This window comes from Macrobrachium nipponense, chromosome 47 (assembly GCF_015104395.2).
Source record: "Macrobrachium nipponense isolate FS-2020 chromosome 47, ASM1510439v2, whole genome shotgun sequence".
Taxonomy (NCBI): Eukaryota; Metazoa; Arthropoda; class Malacostraca; order Decapoda; family Palaemonidae; genus Macrobrachium; species Macrobrachium nipponense.
Genome location: NC_087222.1, coordinates 16,278,036 through 16,288,035, shown reverse-complemented (window position 1 = coordinate 16,288,035; position 10,000 = coordinate 16,278,036). Strand labels below are relative to the sequence as shown.

The window sequence follows — 10,000 nt, the reverse complement described above, 5'->3', positions numbered from 1 at the left end:
AATAAGATTATAAGAAAATGTCATAAGACACACATACTGAATGGCAATTACCGATTTTTATTACTTTTAATGAAAAACATCATCATATAAAATATGTAATATAATAGGCAAAATTTAAGGGTATAAGTCATAACAAATATAAAATTAAATAGTCTCAAAAGTGATAAACAAATAAATAGGGATCGAGTTTACGGATTAGGATTTATACGGTCAGTTTCATTAGGTACTTTCCCAAATATTGCCTCGTGGGAGATGGCTGAGTTCTTAAGAAGGGGTGGGGGGGGGGGGGGGGGGGGGGGGGGGGGGGGGACGATTTAAAGGTTAAGAGAGAACTGGCAACAGGGTTTTCTCAAGGAAGTAAACAATCTATCAGTTTTAGATCTGTTCCGGAACTATAATATTATGAACAAATATGTCGCGCAAGAGAGAGAGGGTGAGAGAGACCTCGAGTCTCACCACCAGCAGGCTGAAATGCATCCATTGCTAATTTCATGGTTGGAGAACAGGGTCTTGCAAAGTTCCTTTAAATTGTTGTGCCGATGATGTTATTATAGTTTTCTGTAACATTTCGTATATGTGTTCTTTATCATTCTTTATCAACCATCAGCTACAACTAGTGTACAGTGATATACGATATGTTAGCCATTATTTCCATAATAATTTATGAAGATTCAAGAAGCATTCGTTCTTTCATGTAGTAACACTTTTTAACTTTGAAATATCGAAACTATCATCAAAATAAGAGAGAGAGAGAGAGAGAGAGAGAGAGAGAGAGAGAGAGAGAGAGAGAGGAGAGAGAGGAACCAACAGGCGACGGGAGAAACGGTACAATTTTGTCCATGATGCAAGTTTAATGACAGGTAGTAAGTAACAGTTTTTGTTGCTTGACCTTGACCTTCCCACAGCTTTTGTTCACGAAGACCAACTAGACCGATGACACTAGTGGTTAAATGAAGGTTGGATTAGGACAGTAACTAAAGCCTCAACATTTAGTTATTCCGCAAATTAGCATATCAATATCCACCAGCGATATTTACCACCTACAACGTTCATTCATTACTGAAGTTCTGAAACAAAGTGACAAGGGTTGCCTTTGTCACCCGTATGGCAAGGGATAATAAGTAGCTTTAAATGTTATAAGTGTAATAACCGCAAGAACTTGAAATCTCTAACAAGATACAACTTGGTTTCATATTGACATTCGGATCAGGTCTGCAGAGGTCTAAAATTATTTGTGGCTTATTACTGCATATTGAGTCTGCTGTCAATATGCCTTCAATCATACCTTCAGCTATTTGGGATAATCGTAGGTACTTGGACTAGGCATTGATAACTTCCTCCTCAACTCAATTGTCAGATGATCGTTTTATATATTTTTCCCCACACTTCATTATGCAGAACCAACGCATCAAGATACACTAAGTCTTTGAGAGATCTTCAGGTAAAAGAAGAAGTCTGCCTCTGATGAATTGATCGGAGTAATACAGAGACTGCATGATCAGCCGGACACACTTCTGGGCTTTTCCGAATGAGGGAAGAGACGTAACCCCACACAAAATCATGCTGGGAATGAATCTGAGAGTTAAAAGACAGTAAGGCAAATATAAGCAGTGGGTTTGTCTTATTGTAAGGGATCAGTCCCCCTTGGCTAAGAGAAAGGGGCAGTTGCTTCTCTATAAAAGATAAATGAATGGTTGCTCCATTGCAAAACTTCCCTGCATTGGTCGACAGTTCCAGCATGTGACGGCCGGATCCACTCTTGCCCGAAGGAGGAGAAGGCTGAAGGGGCGGAGAGGCAGAGAACCCAGTCACTCCCTCATTCATTCTCCCATCTCCACAACTGCACATCTAAGGCGAGATGCAACCTTGTCACGATAAAACAGCCGGGTTAGCTGCACAATTTGTTGAGCAGCCACCACAGATCCAAATGAGAAGTTAGCACAGTCATTTCTTTTGGAGATTAACCACCAGCTACAGAAACAGTTTACTTCTCCCTCATAGCGGATACGTTTTGTTGTTTTGGTGAATATTCTGTTTTTATTCAGACTTTTTAAACTGATTCACTTTATCAAAGAAAATAATCCTGCAAAGTGAATATAGTCATCTATACAGTTCACCAAAGGGCAGCTGTTATGTGAATGAAGTTGGTGCATTGGGACCACAAGGAAAGACGCACTTCAGTTGGGAAGAGGTGCACTGGGACCAGATACTCGGTGCATTCAGACCACATCATGGTGCATTCATTCACTTTTGGCAGGTGAAGAATATTCTTCTTGATATTATTTCAGTTTTTTAAAACAGGTCAAATGAAAAATCTTATTTATGTATACAAAATTTTTCTTATCTATCAATATTTTCATATTTTCAAAGTTTATGCAATGAAATAAAATAAAAAAAGAGGTTTAATTTAATCAGAATAACACAATACTTTAGTCATTTACATAACTAGTCTAGTCTTTTCAACACTTCAGACTGGTTAATCTAAAACCAAATATTAAACAGTCCACTGTATTTAGTGAGCTGATACAAGGAATTGTGATTTACTTACAAATGCTGTAGCACATTCTTTGTAGAAAATTAAAACCAAGAAAATATTTAAAATAATCAGATAAAACTGCACCTAAATTTCATTGAAGTTTAATGAAGATATGAATCCTTTCTATTTCCACTAAGAATAACATTTCATGGAAATATTCTTTATTTGGAAATCATACAAAAAATACACAGGAACAAGAAAAGTGGAGAAGGCAAAGGGAAATTCTTAACCTAGCACTGTATAGTAATCATTGAGAACAATTGTAAGAAAAAACAAAGTCATTTATTTTTACCTTTGCATAAAGGTTACACAACCATTTTGCTTCAAATTCACTCTGGCCAAAATACTTTGGCTCTGCCTTGACTTCTAATAAAGACTGCCAAATGAAGAACCTTCCATCTGCATTTTCAGTGAGACCCTCCTCCAGATTCTCCTTCTCTCTTTGAGTAACAGCAATGATGATGGTCATGATTTGGATCATAAAAATATAAATATGGTTTTTCTTTTTATCGTCCCTTAGGTTGCTGTTGCCTTTTTTTTCTATAGATTTTGCAGACAAGTTCACAATAATTATCTCCGCATCAAGTGCAACTTACTTTGGGGTGCAAAACATTAACAATTCTGTCAGTAAAACTGAACATCCTCTCTGATGAGTGACTTTGCTTGGGCCTTTTGACACCTGAAAAAACAGTCTGGCATTCAGAACCAATGACTGTGATTTGCAGAATAGAAGACAAAGTTACAACATGCAGTGTAAAAGAATAATATCTATCCTCCATGAGTGCTCACTATGTTATGAGTCTACAAGAGAAAAAACTGTTTAACAACATCGTCTTTCTACTGAGTTAACACATTCATTCTAAGATGAACCTAATGAAAAACCCTAATAAAAAAAGACTTCTTGGAAACCAAGTGCAGATACAGGATATGACTTTTGAGACACCTTCATTCAAAACAAACGCAGATTCAAGTTAAATAAAATCATGTAATAAAAACTACTTGGACAAAGATCAAGTAAACAGCTTCTGTCTATTGTGGAATTATCTTTGTCTTTTGGAGAGGGACTTGTTTGAGAAAAACTTCTTTGGCATAAAGAGCAACTATATGGTTTCTCTTTCGCTTATGTTATTCTTAATTTTCAATTTATATCAGGGGTGCAATGGACCCCAGCCTGGGGTCTATGGCTGGGCTAGTTTCTCGGTGTTTACCATTGCTTTGAGGGCAGCAATTTACACCTCATTTATACTGGGTAATTTCGTATACCTTAAGATATTTTTCTCAGATTTTCTTTATAAGTCCTATTGCTCCTACCACTAAAGGTATTTTTTCTATTTCCTTCAGTTCCCATGTGCTTTTCAGGCCTTGTTCAGGTCTTGGTATTTGTATTTTTGTTATTTGATGCCTTTCAGCTCTATTGAGGCCAAAGTCACTGGGTACTGTCACATCTATAATCTTTGCTATTTATTCCTTGTTCCAGATCACAACATCAGGTCTCATAGCACATCCTTCTTTATATCTTCCTGTTGGAATTTCCTTGTCATAAAAGATGGCAACAGCCCTATTGGAGGTGACTGGATCTGGTTCATTGCTCCCTAACTTTTCCTTTTACTTCGTTCTGTATACTTTACACATTTTGTTGTGGTGGGCTGTGTAGTGACCATCTGCAAGCAGTCTTGCAGGCTGATATCAGATGACTAACACTCAATCACTGCTTGAAAAATCCTACATGGATCATTTGCTGATATGCTTGGCATTTTCTTGAAGCTCTTTGTTAGGAAGCCTTGATCTTGTGCTCCTATTATCAGTCTTTCTCCATCATAACCTAGATCTCCATTTCTTATACAGCTGAGTGACTCTTTGTTGTCTATGAAACTTTTTTCCATTTCTTGAAATCTTCCTGCTCTTCCATTGTCTTTCTACCTTTCCATTCGAAGTCTCTCCTCTCTGTGACTGTATTTCTGCTTGGTCTTCCTGGCTCGTTTTTGCTGGAGTCTGTTCAGTACCCTCGGTCTTCTATCAGATCTCCTGCAAAGTTCTTTAGCCCTGTTTTGTTATTGATGTTAGTTGGTCAGGGCTCCATTATGGGGTTGGGCAACCTTTTTGATGTTTCGTCCTCAGAGCTTTTCAAGTACTGCCCTATACTTACTATTGTTGCTCTGTAGGCCTGGTTGATCTCAGTCAGGCCTAATCCCCACCTTCTCTGTGAGGAAGATATATTCTGTCCACACACATGGTGTCTGTATGTGACTTTGTGTAGGGTGAGAATCTTCCTGGTTTTAATATCCATCTGTCTAACTCTTCCTTGTGGCCAGTCTACAATGCCAAAACAACCATATGTCACCAGTGGTATTACAGTGGTTTATGGCAGTGATCTTGTTCTTGATGTTAATTCTGACTTACATATCTTCTTTCAACAGCTGATGCATTCTTTCTCTCATTTTCTTGTATTTTCGTATATCCCGTCTGCTATGACTCCTGTGACCCATTTGTAGGTTGTTCATAGACAGCAGATGACCCTATATTTGTTAGGGAGCTCAGTCTCGAGCTCTTAGGGAGAAGATTGGTTCTTCCTGTTGTGAGCCATCTGGTGATTCTTCTCCTTTCACTATTCTTGAAAAGGCTTGCACTTAAGTGTGGTGTAGTGCTGTGATCTTTTTAAGCCAGAAATTTTAGATCTTGCCTAGTCTTGGGGTCTTGAAATGAATATATTCTTTTAGTTTTTGTTACTTTTTCTGTGATGAGCTTACTGGTGGCATTTGCTGTTTTCTGGGCTGTTCTTCTGCCTAATGGTGTCAATCCATGAATTCTCTTGGTGTTGTCTAGGGTCTTCAAACAGTGGCTTCCAAAATCTCTCTAGGTCTCCTTGCTTGGTGGTGTTCGTACCTCCACTGTTTCTTTCGTGTTTCTATAAAAAATCTTTGGATTTTCCCCAAACTGCCTATTTATCTGTTTTGCTTTTATCTCCTGTTATTTGTTTCTCTTTGTGCAGCTAGGGACTTACTAGTGCCAATTTTCCACTTTGTTCATCCCCTATTCGGTATATTCTTTATTTTCCTTATTTTTTTAGCAGATTTTTTTAAGTGATATTGATCTGTCATATAGTTGGTCATTTGAGAAATCTCTGCCTTAACTGGTTTATTTTATCATATTGTTTCTTTTTCCTCTTCAGTATGTAATCTCATATGAACTTTAAGACTTTGTTTCTGGGAAAATGCTTTATCACATTCCTTGCAAATGAATGGTTTTTCTCCAGTATGTAATCTCATATGAAGTTTAAGACTTTGTTTCTGGGAAAATGCTTTTCCACATTCGTTGCATATGAATGGATTCTCTCCAGTGTGGATTCTCATATGAATTGTAAGATGATCTTTCCTGGGAAATGCTTTCCTACATTCCTTGCACACGAATGGCTTCTCTCCAGTGTGGGTTCTCATATGAATTGTAAGATGTGGTTTCTGGGAAAATGCTTTCCCACATTCCTTGCAAATGAATGGCTTTTCTCCAGTATGTAATCATATGCACTTTAAGGGACTTTGGTCATGGGAAGGGGAAAATGCTTTCCCACAGTCCTTGCAAATGAATGGCTTTTCTCTAGTATGTAATCTCATATGAACTTTAAGACTTTGTTTCTTGGAAAATGCTTTCCCGCATTCCTTGCAAATGAATGGCTTTTCTCCAGTATGTAATCTCATATGAACTTTAAGACTTAGTTTATGGGAAAATGCTTTCCCACATTCCTTGCACACGAATGTCTTCTCTCCAGTGTGGGTTCTCATATGAATTGTAAGATGTGGTTTCTGGGAAAATGCTTTCCCACATTCCTTGCAAATGAATGGTTTTTCTCCAGTATGTAATCTCATATGAACTTTAAGACTTGGTTTATGGGAAAATGCTTTCCTACATTCCTTGCACACGAATGTCTTCTCTCCAGTGTGGGTTCTCATATGAATTGTAAGATGTGGTTTCTGGGAAAATGCTTTCCCACATTCCTTGCAAATGAATGGCTTTTCTCCAGTATGTAATCTCATATGAACTTTAAGACTTAGTTTATGGGAAAATGCTTTTCCACAATCCTTGCACACGAATGGCTTCTCTCCAGTGTGGGTTCTCATATGAATTGTAAGATGTGGTTTCTGGGAAAATGCTTTCCCACATTCTTTGCACATATATGGCTTCTCTCCAGTATGTAATCTCATATGAACTTTAAGACTTAGTTTATGGGAAAATGCTTTCCCACATTCCTTGCACATAAATGGCTTCTTTCCAGTATGGATTTTCATATGAATTATAAGATTACGTTTCAAGGAAAATGCTTTCCCACACTCATTGCATATGAATTTCTCTCTGGTAGGATTTGTGATATTATTTGTAAGATTAACTTTCTTGTAAATTGCTTTCTCACAGTCATTGGATATGAAAGGCTTCCCTCCATTGTCACGGACCCTTCTTTCTTGTTTTACATCCTTTTTGCAAGTTTGTTGATGTTTTTCATTCACTATTGAATTCATTTCATATGAATATTCATCTTCTTCATTAGACTCACAGAATTCCTCTGGCTCTATTTTGATGTCCATCAATGGATCCAGAGACAAAAAGTCTCCATCACTCGTTCCACTAAAGGCAGCCATGTTGACGTTTTCTTGATTTTTGGAAGGTAGTGATAATGCACCTTCAGTTTCACTTTTCAAAGGAAATTCTAAAGAATGTTTTGGATTCATTTTAGCCTTATGTCCTGTCCTGTTCTGTAATGGCAATGTGTTCAATTCACAACTCTTAACATAAAATTGTTTACAAATAATTACTGAATAAATCTGTTAAAAAGTTAAGTACAAAATCTTGAAGGACTACAAACAGATTTCACTGCTGATGTATGAATCTAATATTCAACACAAATTTTACTTGTTGTTTAAATTTGTTAAATACGCATACAGTAATTCACTGTTGTCTCATATGCTTAAGAGTTGCTATTGGTAATGTTCCATGTAGTACCATTAAACAACATGCATTTCCCAAAATCCTGATGCTAATCAAAACTGACGAAGGAAGGAAGGTTCTTCTGAGGGAGAATCTGAAATCAAACAATGCAACACAGAGTTAGGAAACATAATGTCAAAACTGAAGCAACAAAATAATAGATCAAATTCAATTCAGGTTCCCATAAAGGTCTCAGGGCAATTAACAAAGTGTGCATTTGATAGTTTTATCCAAACATTGTCCAGACACAACATCAAAACATTCCTGAGGCAACAATGCAACAATAGATTAGCAGTTAATATTGACGCCCACCACCTCACATCTGTAAACCTTCTTAGCTTGAACATATCTTATTAACAAATCAAAGGCTGAGAATAGAAAATGCAAGAGACCAGCATAAGAGTTTTGTGAGATAACAGCAGAAAGGGTACAGTTCACAGCAAATGCTTAATTATATGTGATCCAGCTATACATAAAACCATATTATCCACAAATGTGGTAGATAATAAAAAGAAAAAATAGTAAGGGTGAATTGAGTAGTAATTTGAAGAGAGATTAAAGTTTCCAAATTAGTTTCACTGATTGTTATTGTTGATACAATACATGAGTAGCTATTATGACCAGCAACACTGATGACAGTATTGGAAGGTATGTGCTGCTACATTTCTTTAAATATGACATTTTTTTAAGAGCTATACGAACCAGAGCTTTTTATGAAGGAGTATCTTTCAGTGCATGTCGGAAGTGGGTTAACTAGTTGTTAAGAAGAGTGAGTAAGGTAATGAACAAAGAGGGGTGGCTGTGATGGGAGATATGATATAAGGTTTGTTATGATTTGTTTTATACCGATGAAAATTTCATATACAGCATTTCCTCAATTAGTGTATCTGCATATGCATGGCTTGCGACCTGGCAATATAATCATTTATTTAACTCCAGCCCTACCAAAATTTACATGAATGTATACATACATAAATAAAAATGATATGAGTAAAAAGCCCTTTTGGTTTTTGCAATGCTGCAAAAGTGGAATAAATACAATTTTTTAAAAAGTAAATTTGTATTTTTCCTAATATACAAAACCCGAAGGTCTTTATGTAAGTGCTATAATAAGCAGGAATATATGGAATGTTATTCCATCCATATAAAAAACTAAAACTATGATTAACTTAAAACCAGTGACCCAAGAGGTCAACAGTTTGCTTGCAGGAATGTGATCAGACCAGATACGATAAAGTAGGCTAAGATGACGTGTTGTAATGAGTCAGTGTCTAGTTGCCGTCAGCTGTGGTCATTCATTTGTTTTGTAAACTTTAGTCCAAGCTTCCTGCTTGAGACAACCACCGTGACCTATAGCTCAAGCGGCCTACGTGACTTGTAATCTATGTCATCTGTGTGTATGTGCGTATGTTCGAGTTACTGTCTGCTTCCTTTATGATTTGTAAACCAGATTGTAGTCAGAATTCAATCAGCCATCATCATTGGCAGACCTGTACAATTTCATCATGTGATCTCAGAAGAATAGAGATATTTTTGTACTCAGTGTTTTCTACTAGAAACCTCACATCAGAAAGAAGATACTGAATGAACTTAGAAATTATCATCATGAGTTTGAAACATCTCCGTCGTCATAACCAAAGAAGATACTGACTTCGTAAGTTATCATCAAAACCCAAGACACTCCAATGAATATGGAGAGTTATAACAACCCGACCTCAGCGTACAATTATCACAGGTCTAAATAACCTCACAGGGCGCCTTATTATACAAAGGCATCAGTATAGAATTGGTGGCAGCTATATATTGGTGACAGCCTTCAGCGTACCCTTCAACGTCTTCCGAAGAATAACCAGAATAATGAATAATGCATCATATCAGAAGTCAACGACGACGAAAGCAAGAGATTCTTCAAGCAACTTAGTATCATCGTTTAGTGAGCGTCTTCAGCAGTGCATACCTTCAAGAAACAAACCTGACGTGTCTTCTTCCTACGGCAACCCAAGGTTTGTCCCAACCGTCGAGAATGTCTCTCATTATCATCTCAAGAAAACATCATCGTTTATTGAGCGTTTCCAGCTCTTCAAGAAACAAACCGGACGCATCTGCACGAATCATCCAACAAATGAACAACGCACACAGGGGAAACTCAAGCCAAAACCAGGGTCATCCGCTAGACAGAGAAAAGGCACCAAGGCCGTGTGTCAATATCGAAACACCGTGACTTCCCACAAAATCAAGCTAAGTACAGTTGGACACAGGTTTCCCTGGTACACCGTCTTGCGAGACTTCGAAAAATTACATGGTAACAGTGTTTACTGAGGGAGATGGGGGGAAGAACCCCTTCTCTGCTAACAAGAATTCCACCAATAAGTTCTGGAGTTCATTTGGGGGTGGGCGAGTTATTAGGAATGGTTGGAGAAAAGCACACACACACACACACACACACACACACGGAGTAAAAAAGATCTGAGCAGTTATATCGTTGTAATG

The 10,000-nt window shown here is 37.5% G+C and overlaps 1 pseudogene; it reads right to left on the bottom strand.

Annotated features, from left to right (window-relative positions):
• Positions 1–5,614: 5,614 nt before the first annotated feature.
• LOC135204727 (zinc finger protein OZF-like) overlaps positions 5,615–10,000 on the bottom strand; it is a 177,097-nt pseudogene continuing 172,711 nt past the window's right edge.